This window comes from Eretmochelys imbricata, chromosome 2 (assembly GCF_965152235.1).
Source record: "Eretmochelys imbricata isolate rEreImb1 chromosome 2, rEreImb1.hap1, whole genome shotgun sequence".
NCBI classification, from domain to species: Eukaryota; Metazoa; Chordata; order Testudines; family Cheloniidae; genus Eretmochelys; species Eretmochelys imbricata.
The window spans coordinates 7,511,461-7,531,913 of NC_135573.1; the positions used below are offsets into that span (position 1 = coordinate 7,511,461).

The 20,453-nt window shown below is 41.7% G+C and overlaps 1 protein-coding gene across 16 annotated transcripts in view; it reads left to right on the forward strand.

Annotated features, from left to right (window-relative positions):
• Window positions 1-20,453, forward strand: part of TSNARE1 (t-SNARE domain containing 1) — a 710,453-nt gene that overhangs the window by 347,861 nt on the left and 342,139 nt on the right. The window lies entirely within an intron of this gene.

The window sequence follows — 20,453 nt, forward strand, 5'->3', positions numbered from 1 at the left end:
CCGAACACTGTCAGTGTTAAAAAGATGCTACCGATAGATGTTAGGGGGCATTTTTCTAACATTTTTTCCTCATTTCTTTTTCTTTTAAATGACATCATAACCTCTTGAAACCTTGAGGCTGAAAGCTGGTTTCTCACAGAATAGTCATGCCTCCATCCTTCACAGGCGTCTATACTTTAATTGATCTGGTAACATTGCTCGCAAGCCCTGAGTTGCTGGCACTGATTGTTATTTTTCAGGGGGAAAGAACACTGACTCCTTTTGTTTTAGGGTTGGGAGACAAATATAAATCTACTCACATTGACTGAGGAAACTGATAAGGGGGAATCAAATGCTGAGCCAGTCAACCTTCACAGCATCCCTTTAAGAAAAGTTGCTTTGGCTTACTTATAGATTATTATTGTTGTTCTGAAGGAGATAGGACAAGAGATCCCTTTAAAAAAAGTATTTTTGAAGGCAAGTGAGTTTAAAATCAATCTGAGACTGAACCAGTGGGAAAGAGGAGAGATTTAGTCAGACACTTTCTGCAGCAATGACCCAAATGTGAGGCAGTTTTGTGAGAGAGGTTTCAGACTATCAGAAATAATAAAACTTCTCATCAACAAGAAATGAAGAAAAACTGCCCCTGGTCCTGGGAGAAAGAAGAGACACAGCAGATATGACATCATGCTACATTCAGTCTGCCCCCAGATGAGGAATGGATGGCAATGGGAAACTAATGTGACAAACCCCAAACAATATGTAGCCCAACCATGGGCAGATCTTACTTACCCCTGACAGGTTTCTCTCTCTTCTGTTTGGTAACGTGTGGAGCTTGACATGCCAATAAAATTATGTTGAAATTGAAATGGAACCATAGATAATCCTTTCGGGCTGTTCCAGTCAGATGCAAGCTCTTCTCTTGGTAGCTGCAGGAGGAGAGGACAGAAGCAAAATATAACAAAACACACCTAAGGAATTTCTTGAGCCCATTTTGCTCCTCTTTTGTTTGTCATTGGTTAAAGCTGGATAGTGGAATAGTTTCCAGAGTAAGTGTGGTCTAGGGGTGGAATCGTACCTCATTCAAGTCAATGGGAGTTTTGTCATTTATTTCAGTGAGGCCAGGATTTCACCCTCAGACTTCAGAGGCACGACATGAAGGCTACTGTGAAGCAATATTTGCCTAGGCAGGAGAATTTTCTGTAGTGGTAGGAGAGTATCCATCCTCAAAAAATATTCTTCAGTGAATTCACTGCCAGTGAAAGGTGCTGCATTGACAGCTCCAGAGATGGAGATCTTTTGTTTATTCAGAATGCTGGTAGGGCAAATGTAGCAACAGTGCACGCTTTCACCAAAGAAGTGATCCCTCACCTGAAGTGGCCACTTCTAGTTTCCAGGGCCTGGGGAGATCTGTATTCTCCTTAACTAGACTGCAAACAAGCTGAGAGTCAAGGTGGGTGAGGTAATATCTTTTATTGGACCAATTTATGTTGCTGAGAGAGATCAACAAGCTTTCAAGCTACACAAAACTCTTCCTCAGGTCCAGTCAGTGCCAGTTGTGATTGTACCCTTAGTAATGTGGATCCATAACCCAGGAACTGGCCTGAGGCCACTAATTCCTCTCATGTCAGCCATGGAGCAAATCAGATGGTAATAAATTCAACTTGAGCTGAAATTAATCTTTATATAGGAGCCATCAAGCCCCCCAGCTTTAACAGTCTTATTAAATGTAAAGCTATCCACCGACCGTGAGCACTGGATTAAAGGCAGCTGTACTAGAGAAGAAGAGATGTTTGAACAGGGCTCTCTTTTCATTAGAGAAGAGTCTACTTTCTGATCCGCTAGCATTTTCTCATCTCTTAATTTCAATGACTGTATTTGAATGGCTTTGCCTTTGGTCTTGAAGCTAACCTAGAGGCAGCTCAGGTGTGTCTGGGGTTTGTAAGTGCCTCTAAGCACTAGTGTTATACAAATAATAATCAATAAATGTGAGGTAGCTGACAAGCATGTTAGAGAAGGGCATCTTTTCTTTGGTAGGCCATGCTATCGTTATTCACTGAATTCATTCACTGTTGAGGTTCTCCAGTTTTCCATTCTGTAAAAAAATAAGTCAACTTTGGTCAAGAAAACTATTTTTCTGTGTTCACTTAGAAGGGAAACTCATTATATTTAGGGTCTTTCTTCTTTGATGTCAGCATTTGAGTCAGATGTTTTGATGTGTGACCCCTTAATTTAAAATAAAACCAATAAAACACTGCAGTAGCACCATGGCATGGTGTTTGGGGTCTTTAAGGCATAATTCTGTTGTCTTTTTTTAATAGGTGTTAGCAGCATAGATCCTTTGGCACTAAGTATGGCAGCTGTCAAATATACCTACTAAAATCACTATTTAGTGTTCTTAAGAATTTGTGTTGAAGCCAAGTTTTTGTATTATTCAATAATCAGGAAGTCCCTTTTTGATGGACTGTATATTGGGTCAGAGTTTGTCAGTCCCTCACCTTTTCAACGGGTCTGATTCTCTGCATAGTTGTTTATAACAGTGCAAGGTGGTTGCAAAGTGGTTGTTATACACTGCCTTCCTGATTTGGTAGCATTTTCCAGTATTTGTTCTGGTACAAATGACTACGCAAAGCACAGACAAGAGAGAATGAAGTCCTGAGTATTTTTTTTCCTCCTATGCATAGACTTCACTTCAGGGAGAGAAGAGAGATTATTGATCTTTCATCAAGTAATTTTCTTCTTTCAGCTACGCACATTGGACTCTTAACAGCTACTCTTAAAATGAATCCATTTGTTTCCCCCCAAAGAACAAATTTGCTATCAGCAGCAGAGTTCCTGATAAGTGGATTTAGAGTTTTTACATTTCAATGGGTTGGAGCAATTAGGGACTTTCATCATACCTCACTGTATCTAAGGTTTCAGAGTAACAGCCGTGTTAGTCTGTATTCGCAAAAAGAAAAGGAGTACTTGTGGCACCTTAGAGACTAACCAATTTATTTGAGCATGAGCTTTCGTGAGCCACAAGTACTCCTTTTCTTTTCACTATATCTAAGTTCATTATAAATGTTGTGCATTGCCTTGTCCCAGCAAAAAGATAGAATTGTCTTTACCAAAACAGAAGTTCAGAGCCTGTCAACTTAAAACTCTTTATTTTAGACATAACTTCCTAGATTTCTTCTGTTTGTGTATCTTTTTTGTTATATATCTCTACCAAATTCTTACTGGAGAAATATATTCCATACGTTTACTTTTTTTGACACTGCCAATGCCCGGGGTGGCCAGCCTGAGCCTGAGAAGGAGCCAGAGTTTACCAATGTACATTGCCAAAGAGCCACAGTAATACGTCAGCACAACCCCCACCCGCTCCCAGGGCCTCCCACCCACCAGCAGCCCTGCCAGTCAGCTCCTCCCCCTCCCTCCCCGCACCTCTTGATCAGCTGTTTCCTGGTGTGCAGGAGGATCTGGGGCGGGGGGGGGGAGGAGTGAGGGCACAGTGGCTCAGGGGACGGGGCAGGAAGCGGTGGACTGGGGAGCAGGGCCTGTGGCAGAGCCAGGGGTTGAGCCGCATTTTAACTTCTGAAGAGCCGCATGGGGCCAATGCATTTTAATGGCCACTCTCTCACCTTGGAAATGCACATTCTCTTACCCATGTACTAAAACCCTCTCATCATGCACCATGAATGGTGATTTGAATAACTCTGTAATAGCACTGCCTTTTGGGTGCTCATGCAAATTTTACTGTCCGTGGTATCCCCAAATGTGGTCCTTATTCACATGGCCACTCTTGCGGATGTTTTATTGGCCAATAACGTGCTCCATGTTTTGGTAATCTAGCCACTAGGTTGCTTTATGAGCCAATATGAGCCAGAGGATGCTGGGGAAGAGCAGTGTGTGTAATGCTCTGGGAATTATGCGTTATTGTCATCTTACAGCCTGAAGGATCTTTAAATCAATGAAACGTGGGGCTGGGCATGACAGAAACCTCACCTGCAGTATTTGCTTTTACATTTTGTGCCTTTTGGAAACTTCGTCATTAAAAGAACAACAACAACCAACCAGACAGATCTTTCCGCCTTCTGTATTTTAGTTGCTGCAAAGGAAAGACAAATCAGAATGAAACATAATCTGAACAAAAGTACAGCGAAGGAAATCGAAAGAAACAACTATTCAAAAATCAAGAACTTGGTATTTTGTGTGCAGAAAAATATTAACCTCATCTGCACTTCACAGTTTGCCCTTACAAGTTCAGAAAGCTGCAGTGACGTGGGGTTTAAAGGGGTTTATGAAGTATACAGCATAGAGCAAAGTGTGTCAACTGAGCTGCTGAGATCCATTTCTCATCTCAGTGCAGTTCCTTTTAGTTGTCTTTATATTCTTAAAAAAATCAAAAAGCCTTTTAAAGCAATTTGTCACTACACGTTAATATTTGCTTCCTCTTCGCTAGACTATCTAGAAGCTAAACAAAATAGATATCTGCCTGCATATAAGAAGTGAGAGTATGCCAACGCTGCATAAAAAAGGTGTGTTCTTAACTTGAGTTAGCTAACTCATATCAAACTAACAGTGAAGACACAGAAATTCAGCTTTTAACTCAATGCTGATAAAGGCAAAGTAATGCACATTGGAAAACATAATCCCAAATATACATACAAAATAATGGGATCTAAATTAGCTGTTACCAGTCAAGAAAGAGGTCTTGGAGTCACTGTGGACAGTTCTCCGAAAACACCCATTCAGTGTGCAGTGGCAGGTAAAAAAGTTAACAGAATATTAGGAACCATTAGGAAAGGGATAGATAATAAAACAGAAAATACCATAATGCCACTATGTAAACCCATGCTAGGCCCACACCTTGAACAGTGAGTGCAGTTCTGGTTTCCCCATCCCAAGAAGGATATACTAGAATTGGAAAAGCTAAAGAGAAGGAGAACAACAATGCCTAAGGGTATGGAACAGCTTCCATATGAGGAGAGATTAAAAAGACTGAGACTTTTCAGCTTGGAAAACAGATGACTGAGGGGGGATATGATAGAGGTATAAAAACCTATAAACCTAAAATCTAAATCTATAAAACCATGAATGGTGTGGAGAAAGTAAATAAGGAAGTGTTATTTATTCTTTTATGTAACACAAGAACCAATGAAATTAATAGGCAGCGGGTTCAAAACAAACAAAAGGAAGTACTTCTTCACACAGTGCACAATCAAACTGTGGAACTCATTGCCAGGAGATGTTGTGAAAGCCAGAACTATAATGGGGTTCAAAAAATTATTAGATAATTTCCTGGAGGATAGATCCATCAATGGCTATTAGCCAAGATGGTCAGGGATACAGCTCCATGCTCTGGGTGTCCCTGGCCTCTGATTGCCAGAAGCTGGGAATGGATGACGAGAGTTGGATCACTCAACGATTGCCTGGTTCTGTTCATTCCCTCCAAAGCACTTTGGAAGACAGGATAGTGGGCTAAATGGATCATTGGTCTAACCCAGTATGGCCACTCCTATATTCTTGTGTAATTGGGCATAGCAGTGTGAATTCAACTACTGTCTCCCCAGTTGGCTTGAATTTGATCTGCTAACCCAAATTAAAAGTCAGGTTGCCTTGTCTTCACTGCTATTTTAACGCGAGTTAAGAACTCACCTTCTTTTTTGCACTGTAGGCATATCCATAGTATTACTACCTCACTCTTTTAGTTTACCCTTCATTTCCCAGGTTGTTGTGCTACTGTTTTTTATCTCAAAACAAATAAACTTTGTGAGTTCAATGCTAATATTTAAAATAAGCTTTACCTGAAATTATGATGTAAGAAGAGTAGGAAGGTCTTTCTCTCTCATGCTCTGCCTCCCACCCCACCCAAAAGCTGAATTGCACAAACTTTACTCATGTTGGTGTGTTCTTATATTAAATCAATGGAACTTCACATGAGTATTCACCAGTGTGGAGAAGGATTCTATAATCTAGTGCTTAGTGCTTTTATAAAATAAATCTTATTTTTGGTAGATTTTGCAGCTCCTTTAAATATCTAAAGTAAATAGATTTCCATTTGCATCCTCCAGAGTCTCAAACATTCAAATTTAGGTGCAACATTCATTAACACTGATGTGAAGGTTTTATAAAGTGTTTGCCCAGTGACTGAAGTAATAGATGGACTTCTGTTTAGTAGAACTGAAATCCCACTGGATCTCTGCAATATGCGTTTTTTCAGTCTGTGTTCTTACATAGCCTATTAAAGAGGGAAAAGAGCTGATGGTAACAAATTCAGTGTGTATACAACCCTTGATCCAAGATGGTTCATAAACGTTATGGTCATGTACCATATGTTTAATCTCCTCCTGGGGTTGATGTAACTTTTAAATCAATCATATTTTCTTTGGCAGTTGTGTTCCTTGTAATACGCAACACACAGTGTTCATCTGATGAAGTGAGCTGTAGCTCACGAAAGCTTATGCTCAAATAAATTTGTTAGTCTCTAAAGTGTCACAAGTACTCCTTTTCTTTTTGCGGATACAGACTAACACAGCTGCTACTCTGAAACACACAGTTGTCATCACTGTTGATAAAGGTGCCTTTGTACTGTAGTAACAATTGTGGGTATTTTTTCTTTTCATTATTAAGGATGAGTTTCTTGGAGGTGGTAAACTGTTATATTCCCTCTTTCCTGTGTATGCTCCATTCTCTGTCGTAGACTATGAAAGAAACACATGTGCCATATCTCTCTTTACAGTTTAAGGGTTCCCGTTGATCAAGAGGTCCCTTTCTCGGCAGTAGTAGACATTAGTTCGAATTGACAATCAGGTTTGCTTATTATCCTCTGACTGATGCTGCCACTTTTAATACCTTTCATTCCATACTCTGGTCCTGACTGAGGAAAGCACTTAAGTACATGCTTAAATTTAGGCATATGCTTAAGGTCTTCCTTTAAGTCAAGATATGCAAAATACTAATAACAAAATACTGACTAACTCTGAAGCCAAATTTCTATGCTTTTTGTTACAAACTCAGGGTGTATATTTTTTTTAGTGAAAAGGGCCCATTTTTCAGTGAAAAATGACCTCTTCTTGAGCAAAATCAAGCCCGTTTCTGAAATGAAATGAGCCCAATGTCAAGCAAAACAGCTCTGCATCAGAAGCTTGTGAAGCTTAACTTTTCTGCATCTTTTTAATGTGAAAGTAGCTGAAAGCAAAAGACCATATGTGGCGGTGCAAAATCACATGAAACAGCAAAACTTTCAGTACGAAATTTCATGACACAATAATAGTGATATTTGTGCATCTCTATATCTGTGTTTCCTTAAACCTTTCCTACTTGAGGAGACAAAGTGGCTGCTTTTGTTTATCAATGATAGATTCAAAGTAGGTTTCAGAGTAGCAGCTGTGTTAGTGTGTATCCCCAAAAAGAAAAGGAGGACTTGTGGCACCTTGGAGACTAACACATTTATTTGAGCATAAGCTTTTGTGAGCTACAGCTCACTTCATCGGATGCATACGATGAAGTGAGCTGTAGCTCACAAAAGCTTATGCTCAAATAGATTCAAAGTAGTTTCTCAAGAGGAGCTGAGTCAATCATTCATTTGCTCACATCAGTGAACGATCTGCCATGTTTACTTTTTGCAGCGGTAACCGCTAAAAGCAAGACCTAGAAAAATAATGAGCTCCTTTCATCCCTGGAGTAATTCCACTGAATTCTATTTGTTCCCATTTATTTTTTATAGCAGAGGCAGAAGATCAGTGAATGGCAACAGTTGATTTCACATGGGATTCGAGGTATTGGGCACATTCGGGGTGTTCAAACTCTTATACCAGTGAATAGAGTTGAGGCCAGGAAGGAATTTTCTCCCAGGGCAGATTGGCTGGGACCTTAGGGTTTTCTTGCCTTCCTCTGCCATGCGGGATGCAGGCCGCCTGCTGGGATCACCTGGTCATATCTCACCTAATCAATCCTCTGCCATTGCAGGGGCCTCGGGCATTGGTGGTCCTCTTGGTCTCTCCTGTTCTCTGCCTGTGACACCCAGTTTAGTCTCCTGAAGACAGAAATGCTTTCATCTAACTAAAGTTTTGGGCTTAATACAGGGGTGGCTGGGTGAAATATTATCCCCTGAGATAAACAGGAGGTCAGACTTTATGATCTGATAGTCCCTTCTGACCTTAACTCTGTGAAACTATAATTACAGATAAAATCCATTAAAACAACAAGATTTCTCACCGTGCATATACACACACTCTCTCTTCTCTCTCTCCCCCCCCCCAGCCCCCCCACAAATCTACATTAAAAAGGAAATGTTATGACTGCAGAGTGAAGTGCTCAAAGGTCGGGAAGTGAGAATGTTCAAGTTGCCTGCATGATGTGCAGTGAGTGAGGCACAGGGCCAGGCAATGTCCGATTATGATAAAAAGGAATATTGAACATCGGCTTTTTTCACTGAACAGCCTCCGATGAGTGCAGTGAACAAGACAGGGACAGGCCTGCGGGGAAAATACCATCTGCTCCCTACTTCCCCATCGGACACAGGAGGGACAAGAATACAGTTTCTCCGTCTTCTGCTCCTTATCTGTTTTGGGGCTTCTGGGATGGGGGAGGAGTAGGTCTCTCTGTCTCACCCTCCCAGCTCCTTGTGCTACATTTCTGCATGCCGCACACCACAGGAGGAGCGGAAGAGCCAGCAGTGTGGAGCTAGAACTGGCGAAGCTACTGAAAAATTGGCATCACACTAGCCCCCGGTAGTTAGTGGAGCACATTACCCCAAACCCATACCCTGAAAGCTGCAGCTGTCAGCTCCAAGACACCCTCTTCTCCGGCGGCCCCTGTAGTCATATGGCAGAACTGCCCTGGCTCTGCACCATCCATCTGAGCTGAGCTGGCAGGTGAGGAATGCACTCAGCACTCTGGAAAAAGCATGTACCAGCAGCTGTGTGTGGACATTTTCTGGCTGATGCATGAAAATGCTGCTGCCAGGATTGTGTGACTCCATACTACTGCAGTCTTTTAGGCACAGTGTAGTCATTAATGGGGAACATAAGAACGTAACAACCATACTGGGTCAGATCAAAGGTCCATCTGGCCCAGTATCCTGTCTTCCAACAGGGGCCAGAGCCAGGTGCCCCAGAAGGGATGAACAGAACAGGTAATCATCAAATGACCTGTCCCCTGTCACCCATTCAGGAAATGCAGACGTCACAAGGCCGAACTGGGAAAGAATAAGCTATGGAGCCCAAATCCTCAGGGTTTGATGAAATTCACCCTGGAATGCTAAAGGGATTAGCAACAGTGACACTGGAACCACTGGCAATTATTTATCAGAGCTCACTGAGGGCAGGGGAGGTCTCAACGGATTGGAAATGGACAAGCAGCCATTTTTTTTTGAAGGAGGGGGAAAGTAGGACCTAGGAAATTGCATACCAGTAAGTTTAACTTCAGTACCACGTAAACTGCAAGAACAATTAATGAAGTAGTCAATTTGTAAGCACCTGGAGGAAAATAAGGTGATAAACACCAGGCAACCAGGGGTTCGCAAAACCAAATTACAGCCAATTAATTTAATTTCTTTCCTTGATAAACTAACAAGCTTAGTGGTTAAATGGAAAGTGGTGTATGTGACATAGCTTAACTGTAGCAAGACATTTGCTGTGGTTCCAACTGACCGTCCTATTGTGAAATGAGGTGGTACGGGAATTGCTGCACATTTGGCAAAAATAGAGAGGAGTGGGAGAGAGAATGAAAAAGTAACCAGAAGTGAAATTTATTACTAGTTTGATGTAAAGTTCAGAGGTGTTGGTAAGCCCACAGGATCGTGTTCTGGGTTCATTCTGATTTCATATTTCTTGGTGAGGGCTAGTGGTCAGCTGCCTATAAATATTTAATACGATTGTGGAGTATGATCTCTGATTGGAATGAAAAATATAACCTTCTCCCTCTTACAGTGTTGCTGGATATGTCTGTGTTTTTTAGTGAGAGATATAAAATGGAGTTCCTCACAGTTAGACATTATAGAGCCCATGGAAGTTTCTGCAAGGATTAGGGGCTTACCTACAATGTCCTGGCCAAATTCTGGTTTATGTAAATACACTCTGCCTTCGTAACATTCTCTGTATAACTAGAACTGGATACAGTATATCTCAGTCCTGAACTATTGAGTAATATAGCTGTGCTTCATTGAATTCTTGCCATGTCCTGCCCTAGAGATGGCTGCATTTCACTGGCAGGTGAAGTGCTTCCTTTTCCTTTAAAAAACCCTGGGATAACTTGGGATGAATGGCACCACAGAAATGTATGGTATACTTAACTTCATGGCTGAAACTGGAAACCAGTGGCCCAGTTCTCCCCGACTTGTACTTTGACTAATTTGCTCCTATGTGAAGTAGGCATATAAATTGCCAGATTACAGTTCTACTGTTTTGCACTCCCTTTGCCCAGATGTAAATGACTGCACAAAGAGCAAGTCAGTGGAGCAGCAGGTCCTAGACGTGAACATAAAACAGTGTAGAACTCTGTCTTGGAGGTAAAACAAGTAGATTTAGCTCTTACTGTTGAGACCTAATGATACAGCAAAAGTACTCTAAAAGTTGATTAAATAACTACCTCTTCCAGCTTGCCTTTCTTCTGTTTGCTTTTGCAATAAATGCTCAGTTGAAAGATGCATTGTGCTTTAACTTCTCTCTGCATATGCAAGCAACAGCAGAAAATCTGGAGGATAAGGCACGATATTGCATCTTGGCCATAACACATTAATTCACCAGTTATAGTTGGTTATTCTGTGCTCTCCATTTAAAGGCTCTTACTGCATCAGCAGTTGCATTACTATATGCAAGTGTGTCTTAATAGAACAATTCATTTCATTGAGCAGGATCCTCAGCTGGTGTAAACTGGCATTGTTTTGGACTAGTCTGATGATGCTGTGACAATTCTTTGCAACATTGCTCCACTGGGAATCTCAGGAGCTGGTCATTGATTCTTGTTGGATCTTGGATCTGTATTTTGATATTGAATCTATATCTTTGTCTACTAGATTAACAACTTTTCATGACATTGGATCTTCTTATGTTTTTGTGTGCTAGATTAGCAATTGTTTGTTGCCCATGCAGGTACTTATGGACTGTGATCAAGTCACTCTTCTCTCCTGGGGTCTATCAAGGAATCTCAGGAGTACCTCTTGGCACTGTAGCTGCTCCCGTGGTCAGTAGAGTTTGAAGACTAGAAGAAGTCTGAAGCTATGCAAATTATTATGCATGTAAAATTAAATATACAAATGTTTATAATTTATGGGCCCAATCCTGTGCGATGCTGAGCATTCTCAACTCCCATTGACTTCAGTGCTTCATAGAAGCAAGCCCTACGACATAAAGGAAAATGGTAACAATCTTAAGGTTTAAATAATGATTTCCTAACACTTCCGTGGTGTGCCTTCTTGTTTTCATGCTCCTGACAACTAAAGAATGTAGGGAACATACGTAAATGCAGATGCTCAGCATATCAATGCTTGAACCAGAGATTTGAGATCATTGTGTCATACCAGGGTACAATCCAGACCAATATGTCACTATGTCATCACTACCCTCTAACATGGGGTGCCCTTTACAATGCTTTGCTGCTGTAGCCTCCAGCCTGGACTGCTAAAAACAGCCTCCAGTATGCGAGTCACTCCCAGCTACGTCTGTGTGTGTGTGGCAGCCAGATAGCCACACCTTGGCTCTTACCAGCCAGGGTTATTCAGCAGGGTGACCCCAGCACACCTCCAGCCTTAGATTCCACCTCCCAGGTATGTATGTCTTATACCCCCAAGCCCGCTCTTGTTTATATAAAGTCTGTTATTTCTTTAACAGAAATACTATTCAGACAACTTGTTACATCAAATGTAGTTTCCCAGACACTTCAATTTAAACAGACTGGATTGGATAAAACAATAAAACAAGTTTTTTAACTAGAAAGAGATTTTAAGTGAGTACAAGTAATGAGGCATAAGGATCAGATACAGTTACAAGAAAAATAAAGCTAAAATGCAACTGGTGCCTAACTTAACAAATTATGTTAAATTCAAAACAATTTTTTCTCACCATTTTCTTTCAGCAGTCTTACTGACCAACTTCTTAAGTCAGGATCCCTTCTCCCAGAATCCAGTGAATGCTTCCTTTGTGGCTTCTGGTTCTGTGAATGAGATGGGCAGGAGGAAAGAGAGGGGGGCCTTGGGGTGTTTGTTCTTCCTTTTTATAGTGTCAGTCTTCCCCTTGAAAAACATTTCAAGCCGAGATTCAGGAGAAAAAAGAGTTTATGTGGAAAGATGTTCCCTGCTGTTTTTTCCCACCTGTTGGAGCTTCCTTTGTCTCCCCTTCCTGCTTGATGACTCTGTTTACTGCTTAAATGCAAATTTGGCAGTGTACACATTCCTGTTCGCCAAGTTCTGCTTGGGTAAGGCTGTGGTTTGGAACATGTGTTAATAACATCATAAAGGGAAATCTTATAACACAACATCGCCACACATATTCTGTCAGGGCAATAATGACCAGCAAATTATGAGTTTTCAAATGATACCTCACAAGGCATACTTTGTACAAAGATTATTACAATAGTATGTAGGGTGTGAACACAGGTGTACAATCTGTTACAGTCATATAGCCCATCTCCCCACATAGTAAACAGTAGTTTTTCGTTTTCTTTTAGAAAAACAAATGACAATTTGTGCTACACTTTCCAGTTGCTGTGCAAAAGACCTTAACCAGAGTATCATCTTATGAGCATATAGTGTACGATAGAGTATGCTACCTGTCTTAATTATAGTCAAACCTCCTTGATCACCAACTTCTAAATGCATAAAATTGTTCAGCTGCTTTGCAAATCTTAGACACCAAATGGGATAGAAAATCTAAAGAAGTTTAAGCTGGCACAGTAAATATTCATAGATTCATAGCTTCCAAGGCCAGAAGGGACCATTGTAATAATCTAGTCTGACTAGGGTGGCCAGGGGCCCAAAATGTCTGGTCAAAAAGGAGACCTGAGAGTGTCCAGTCAGATCTACTGACTGGATACCCAAAGTGTAGTTACTGGAGGCGGGGAGGTGCTGGGTCCCCACCCATGCCAGCCCCTACTCAGCTGGGGCCACCTCCTACCTGCGTCGGGCGGCTGCAGCTCCCAGCCCTGGCTCTGCAGGCAAGTCCCTCCTGACCTGGGCAGGGGGAGGGGAAAAGTAGCGAGTGATGACGGGGAGGGGGAAAGAGGAGTAGATGGGGGCAGGGCCTTGGGGGAAGAGGCATGGCAGGCGTGGATCGTTGGGTGGAAGATTTGGGGCAAGGGAAATTCTGGCACTCCTGCTGAAATGTCTGGTTTTTAAATATTACCAAGTTGGCAACCCTAAATCTGTCCTTCTGTATAACAGAAACCATAGAACTTCACCAAAATAATTCCTGGAGCAGATCTTGTAGAAAAAAAATCCAGTCTTGATTTAAAAATTGCCAGTGATGAAGAATCCACCACAACCCTTGGTAAATTGTTCCAATGGTTAATTACTCTCACAGTTCAAAATTTATGCTCCTATTTGCCATCTAAATGTGTATAACTTCAACTTTCAGGCATTGGATCGTGTGATACCTTCCTCTGCTAGGTTGAAGAGCCCATTATTAAATATTTGTTCTCCATGTAGGTACTTATAGATATATTCTTGACATGTACCTGAAAACCATGGTATTGCTCTTTTGTTAGGGCGCAGATGTGTGTAATAGAAATCAGCTGTACCCTTTCTGAAGTGTGCTTCTCCCCCTCTATTCCCTCTTCCACCGCCCCTCCAAAACAGAGCTTTGGCTACAGTGTTGGTGACATAACTGTTGCAAACAAGTCCCTGTCTCAATTCTGGTTTTAATCGTATGCTTTAGTCTTCAGTTCCCGTGCTGAACTGTTGTGTCAAGTTGCTGGACCTAATTCTGTTTGGCCCTAGCCCCTGAGCAGTCATTTACAGTTCTGCAAAATGAGCATAAAATGCTGCCATGTTGATTGAAGAGTTGTCACCAGAGGTAGCTGTCTTGCTGTAGCGGATGAAAGGATTCCTTATATTGTATGTAATTTATAAAGTGCTTTAAGATCCTTTTTGATATAAGAAGCAGTATAAATTCTAGGTTATTAGGATGATATTTGATAGTTAAGGTGTTGTAAACTCCATAAATTGGTTTAGAGAAATGGTATCTAAAGGGAGGGTGCCATGATATCCCCTTTCTTGGCAATATGTGGTATCTATCCACACAATCTGATCTGTAATCTCCACCATGCCCCAACTGTGAACTTTCAGCTGGGGACTTGACCTGTCAAAAATAGCTGCCAGTGATTATCCTGAAAATGTCCTGAATGCATCAGTCTAGCTCTATCCAGTCTGTTATTACTGTGCTTGTCGCTGGCATCTAAATATTTTGTGTATGGCTGATGCAACCTTTTAGACCCCTGTGTGCATGTCTGCATCTACCCCAACAGCTGTACTTCCATAATAATGTGTGTTTACTCCTTTCAGCCTGCTGAAGAGGTAGGATTTTGCACAGAAGATAAGAAGTCATGGCTTACTAATCAGGAATGATGGAGCAATGTCTGGGGTCACAGCTGAATTTGCCCAGACTTAAAATGCTCTCTGTAACTTCTCAATAATCATTTGTATAGCATCATAAATGACCATGTACATGCAATAGGGTATGTCACCTGCCCCAAAGAAGTTACACTCTAAGACTTTTCTACCCAATGAGCAGGGTTAGCTTTGTTTACAGGAGAGCACTCCTGCTGACAACGCTCTGTTCATACTGGCACTTGTCAAGGCAAAACTTTTGTCTTGCAGGGTTTTTTTTTTTTTAAAAAAAACATCTCTGAAAGACAAAAGTTTTGTCATTCAATTGCCAGTGTAGACATAGCCTCAGGCAGACAAAACAGAGACCTGATATTGAACAATAGTTCAGGTAAAGGAGAGAGTGGTGAGATTACTGATGAGGAGAAGGAGATAGAAAGAATTCCTGGAAGGAGGTGGCTTTTAAGGAGAGATGTAAAGGGACCACATGATGGAGAAAAGTGGAGGTTTATTCCAAACAAAGAGGTCAGCGTGAATGAAGGCCCCCAGGTTCAATCTCAATACTCTTGAGTGCTTGACTTCACAGCTGTGACATTTTTAACATAAAAAGAAAAGGACTACTTGCGGCACCTTAGAGACTAACCAATTTATTTGAGCATGAGCTTTCGTGAGCTACAGCTCACTTCATCGGATTCAGCTCACGAAAGCTTATGCTCAAATAAATTAGTTAGTCTCTAAGGTGCCACAAGTCCTCCTTTTCTTTTTGCGAATACCGACTAACACGGTTGTTACTCTGAAACCATTTTTAACATAGTTTTTTTAGTGTTGTTTGTGTGCACGTGCACACACACGTTTTTAAAATAATCAGACTTGTGTGGTTAAATCCCCCAGTTGCTTTGAAAATCTTCCATGCAGTGTATGCTTCTTTTAAGAAAGCGTGTTTTGAAATGCAGCCTCATATCAGAAGGCTCCTGGCCATCCTAGAAATAGCAATTATGGGTTCTTCTCTCATCCTAAATTCTTTTCCAAAAATAGGCTGAACATTAAATGATTATTAAAGTCACTCCGTTCTTCTGGTATTAATTTCAGACTTTCTGGTACTGTCCGCAGTGTGTCTGTAGATCCCTGATATGAGCTGAAGCTGTTCTGAGACCCTGCCAACGCATATAACATAAGCAAACTAGAGAGACAGGGTGGGTGAGAGAATATCTTTTATTTGGATCACCTTCTGTTGGTGAGAGAGACAAGCTTTCAGTCCACACATAGCTCTTGTTTGGGTCTGGGATAGGTACTCATAGCAAGGTAGAACAGAGTGTTTCGCATAAATAGCACATATTGTAAGGGACCATTTAAGGTAGGGTGGCCCATTAATGTCTCTGCAGTCATAGGACAAAAAGAAGGGCTCAGTGGGTTACAGATTGTTGTAATAAGCCATAAATGCAGTGTCTCTGTTCAATCCATGATTTTTAGTATCTAACAGAATAATGAATTTAATCTCCCACTAACAACTTCCTTTTGTCCCTTTTGAAGTATCGAGTCACTTTTTCTCTTTGAAATTGTCTTGTTTTGCTGTTTGTTTAGTGAGCTTGGAGCCAGTGTTAAGTAATTTCCTTTTTGAGCCTTTTACAAGTGTAATCCTAAAAAACAATGTAAAGTGAAACTGTATGTTTAATTGGATTAGTATGTGGCCTTTCACCTCTGGAACTGGCATGTAAATCCATCCCTGGGGTTGTTTATGGCAGGGAGCCTCAGATGGAGGGGAAGATAAACATGATGAACCCCTTTGTTTTCTCTAACTCTCTGCTGCTTCATTTGAAGTCAGTCCTAAGGGTCTGATCATATTTTGTACTTTGTTTTTCACTAAGAATCTCAAAACCTTGTACAAACAATACTGAACATGCTTCATTACACCCCGGTGAGGTAGATGAGGGAAATGGAGAGATCACTTTGCTTGACTCTCACTTGAGCTCATTTTAAAACTGGATAAATGAAGCACAGCTGTGGTAAATTGAAGCAAAAATGCCTTGACTAAAATCACACAGCAAGTCAGTGGCACGGCTGGGAATACAATCTAAGATCACAGTTCCTAGTTCATACCATTACTTAGTGCCTACAAATAAGCAATTCTTAGTCTAGGACCTGTCTGAACTGCATGCTGGGAACTATACATCCAATGGGCCATACTTCCATATTAAAGAAAATGGCAGCCATGGGTTTGATTGTAGAATTATGTGGGCTAAGCTTTCACCACCGTGGTTTATAGAGTACAGTATCTTTGCATCCTTTCTTATAAACACACACAAATCAGAAAACTTTACTCCTCCTAAGAGAATTCCATCCCATGTGTAGTGCTGCAGTACATCTTTTCAGCATATATAAAATATTCACACTATATCTGTATCGATCATATATTTAACTTACTAGTGTGTGGCTGATTTTTCTCAAAATGAAATTGTGTTAATCTGAGACACCCCTTTAATTAACTTGCACAGTTCCATAGGGAGATGGATATGGAGGAAGCTAATAATAATAATAATAATAATAGTAGCTGCATATCTTATTACTGTTACATATTAAAGTAAAATAAAATGCTGCAGGAGGTGGGATTCCAAGGCCTTTATTTTTAATGAAGATCTTAATAGCATTTAATGTAAATTAAATATAATCAATGTCTGATTTCTGAATGTATCTCTGAGGCTGAAGCATAGTAAGTTAATTATGCTGACAAGACACTTGCAACTACCAAAGTTGAGCACAACAGTGTTGTTAAAAATGTGTTTTAAAAGGAGGATGGAAAGCAATTTTTTTAAGGCAGACAAATTGAGGGATCCAAGTTACAAGTTTACGCCAGACTTGAATGTATTATGTACTGCAGGGGTTCTCAAACTTCATGGCACAGCGATCCCCTTCTGACAATAAAGTTACTACTACATGACCCGGGGAGGGAGGGGTCAGAGCCTGAGCCCCACTGCCCCAGGTGAGGGCGGGGAGGTCTGCAACCTGAGCCCCGCCACCCCCATCTGGGAGAAGGGGAGGCAGCCAAGCCCTGCCGCCCAGCTGGGTGTGGAGCTTGGACTTCAACTTCATCCCTGGGTCCTAGCAAGTCTAATACTGGCCCTGGCAACCCCATTAAAATATGGTTGTGACCCACTTTGGGGTCCCGACTCACAGTTTGAGAACTGCTGATATATTGTATGTAAGGTCAACATTTGTATTGGAATCCAAACAAAGCTGGGCTTTTACTCAACTTCAGACATTGAAAATAATTGAATGTATAGAATTAATGAGGCCTTTTACTTTTGGGATGGGGATTGTCCATATGGAAATTTCCAACTTCTGTAGATAGACAGTTTTTTGAGGTTAAGAAGGTGACTGAGGATCAACTCTAGTGTCTTGTTCTATATTAAATTATATTAAAAGGAAACATTTGTTAAAGGCTCAATCATGGAACCCTCACTCATGGAAGTCATGCACCTTCCTTAGAGGTTTTTAAGGTCAGGCTTGACAAAGCCCTGGCTGGGATAATTTAGTTGGTGTTGGTCCTGCTTTGAGCAGGAGATTGGACTAGATGACCTCCTGAAGTTCCCTCCAACCCTGATATTCTATTATTCTATGGTAGGGAGGGAGGTTTGGAATCTAACAATAATCTAAAAATTATTATTCCAATAATGAATTATTGGGATCATAAATAGATGACCTCCTGAGGTCCCTTCCAACCCTGATATTCTATGATTCTGTGATTCTAAGGAAATTCCACCACCTCCCTAGGTAATGCATTCCACTGCTTCACCACCCTCCTAGTGAAAAAGTTTTTCCTAATATCCAACCTAAACCTCCCCCACTGCAACTTGAGACCATTACTCCTTGTTCTGTCATCTGCCACCACTGAGAACAGTCTAGCTCCATCCTCTTTGGAGCCCCCTTTCAGGTACTTGAAGGCTGCTATCAAATCCCCCCTCATTCTTCTCTTCTGCAGACTAAACAATCCCAGTTCCCTCAGCATCTCCTCATAAGTCATGTGCTCCAGCCCCCTAATCATTTTTGTTGCCCTCCGCTGGACTCTCTTCAATTTTTCCACATCCTTCTTGTAGTGTGGGCCCCAAAACTGGACACAGTACTCCAGATGAGGCCTTACCAATGCCGAATAGAGGGGAACGATCACATCCCTCGATCTGCTGGCAATGCCCCTACTTATACAGCGCAAACTGCTGTTAGCCTTCTTGGCAACAAGGGCACACTGTTGACTCATATCCAGCTTCTCGTCCACTGTAACCTCTAGGTCCTTTTCTGCAGTGCTTTCTCCATGTGCTTCTTGGATGGAGTCAAAGAACAGGCAGGGAAGAGAAGAGATGCAAGAAGGGTAAGGCAGCTGGAGCTCATCAGGCAGCCAGGCCCAGCTGCTTTATATCCCAGACAGGAAGAGGAAGCCAAAGAGGGGGATGAGGCTGCCCTGACCACCAAAAGAGGAGGCTGGGGATGAAAATATATTTGTGCCCTGGAAAGACTTTCTTTTTGAGCTGGGTTTGTTCCAAAAAGAAGGAGCTAGAAGGGCTGGAACTGAGGGCCTGGAAGAGAACACCTTTTGACAGTGCCTGTAGTCCTGGGGTAGAGTGTGGTAGTGGGCCCAAGGCAGGGACACCTGTGGGTGGGTGGGTGGCACAGTGGGGCTGTGGGACAGACGGCCTATGTGTGTTTATTTTCTGTATGAACTACTGTCCATTAGTTACAGGCCCCGGTTGTGTGGAGTGATAGCAAGATAAATGATTGTCTCTTTTGTTTGCCCTCTCATCACTCCATAGAGATACTATGGACTCTGGTTGCAGTGTGCCACTGAAGTGGCAAAAAAGGTGATTTTCTCCAGATGTCTCAGGAATCTGTGTTACTTCTCTTCAAAACTACCAGGCCTTTTCCTCTGCTTGAGTTTGGTAGAGAAGATAATAGGTGGATCTGTATTTCTCATGCAAACATGATACGTTTGATTACTAACTTTGATAGATTGGCTGCATAGGACCGTGTAAAAATGGCTGCGTATGGCCATGTAAAAATGACTTCTAAGTCTCATGTAGTGATCTGCTGTGCATGTATTCAGGTGATTTCTCTGTTTTTCTATTATGTTGGATAACCAGTAAGGTATTGGAAGCCTATTTTTAAGAAGTAATTGTTCTGTTCACGAGTAATTTATGCACTTGTTTTTCACCTTTCTGCCCAACTTTTAACAAGACTTCACCCTTCTAGCAGAAATGAGCAATACAATACGAGTGAGGGGTTGGGATTAATATCTACCTGCTGACAGCCATGTTTGATTTATCTGGTAAACTTCTTTGGGCGGAGTCTGGACTAGAGTCATCAGGGAGAATTAGGCACCTAACTGCCACTTTGAGTGCCTAAATCCAACATTTAGGTGCCACTGGAATTCACAAAACCACCGCACAACTGTTGCCTAACCTTGTAGTTGCATTGCAGTGCCTAAATCCCCCTGCTAAACCTCATCCTGACCTACTTTTACTGCCTGATACAGAATCTGTCTTCTAGATCTTCCATGGCAATGCCCTCATGTAGCCCTCTGTGTCTCCCTCTGCCCTGCACAGCAGGGAGCAGGCTGTCAGCACTCAGTAAATCCAAGAAATACTAATCATGACCATTGGAGAGTCAGATAACAGAATGGATTAGTCTTGCTTCTTGCTAGCATATTTAACCGCCTGTACCCACAACTGCATTATGTGCACCTTACCAACTGGTAGTACCCTCTTGGTGTAAATTAAAGGTCAGAATACCAAACCTCATGCTTACCGACTTCGTCCTCGTCTAGCTCCTTCATCACATCTCTTTCTGTTCTCGACCCTCTTTTTCTTTTTCTCTCTTTCTGTTCAGCCTTCCTCTCCTCCTTTGTTATTGCCAAAGCAGCTATATGTAACAGTCTGTCTGCTTTCCTCCACCCACCACTGACTCC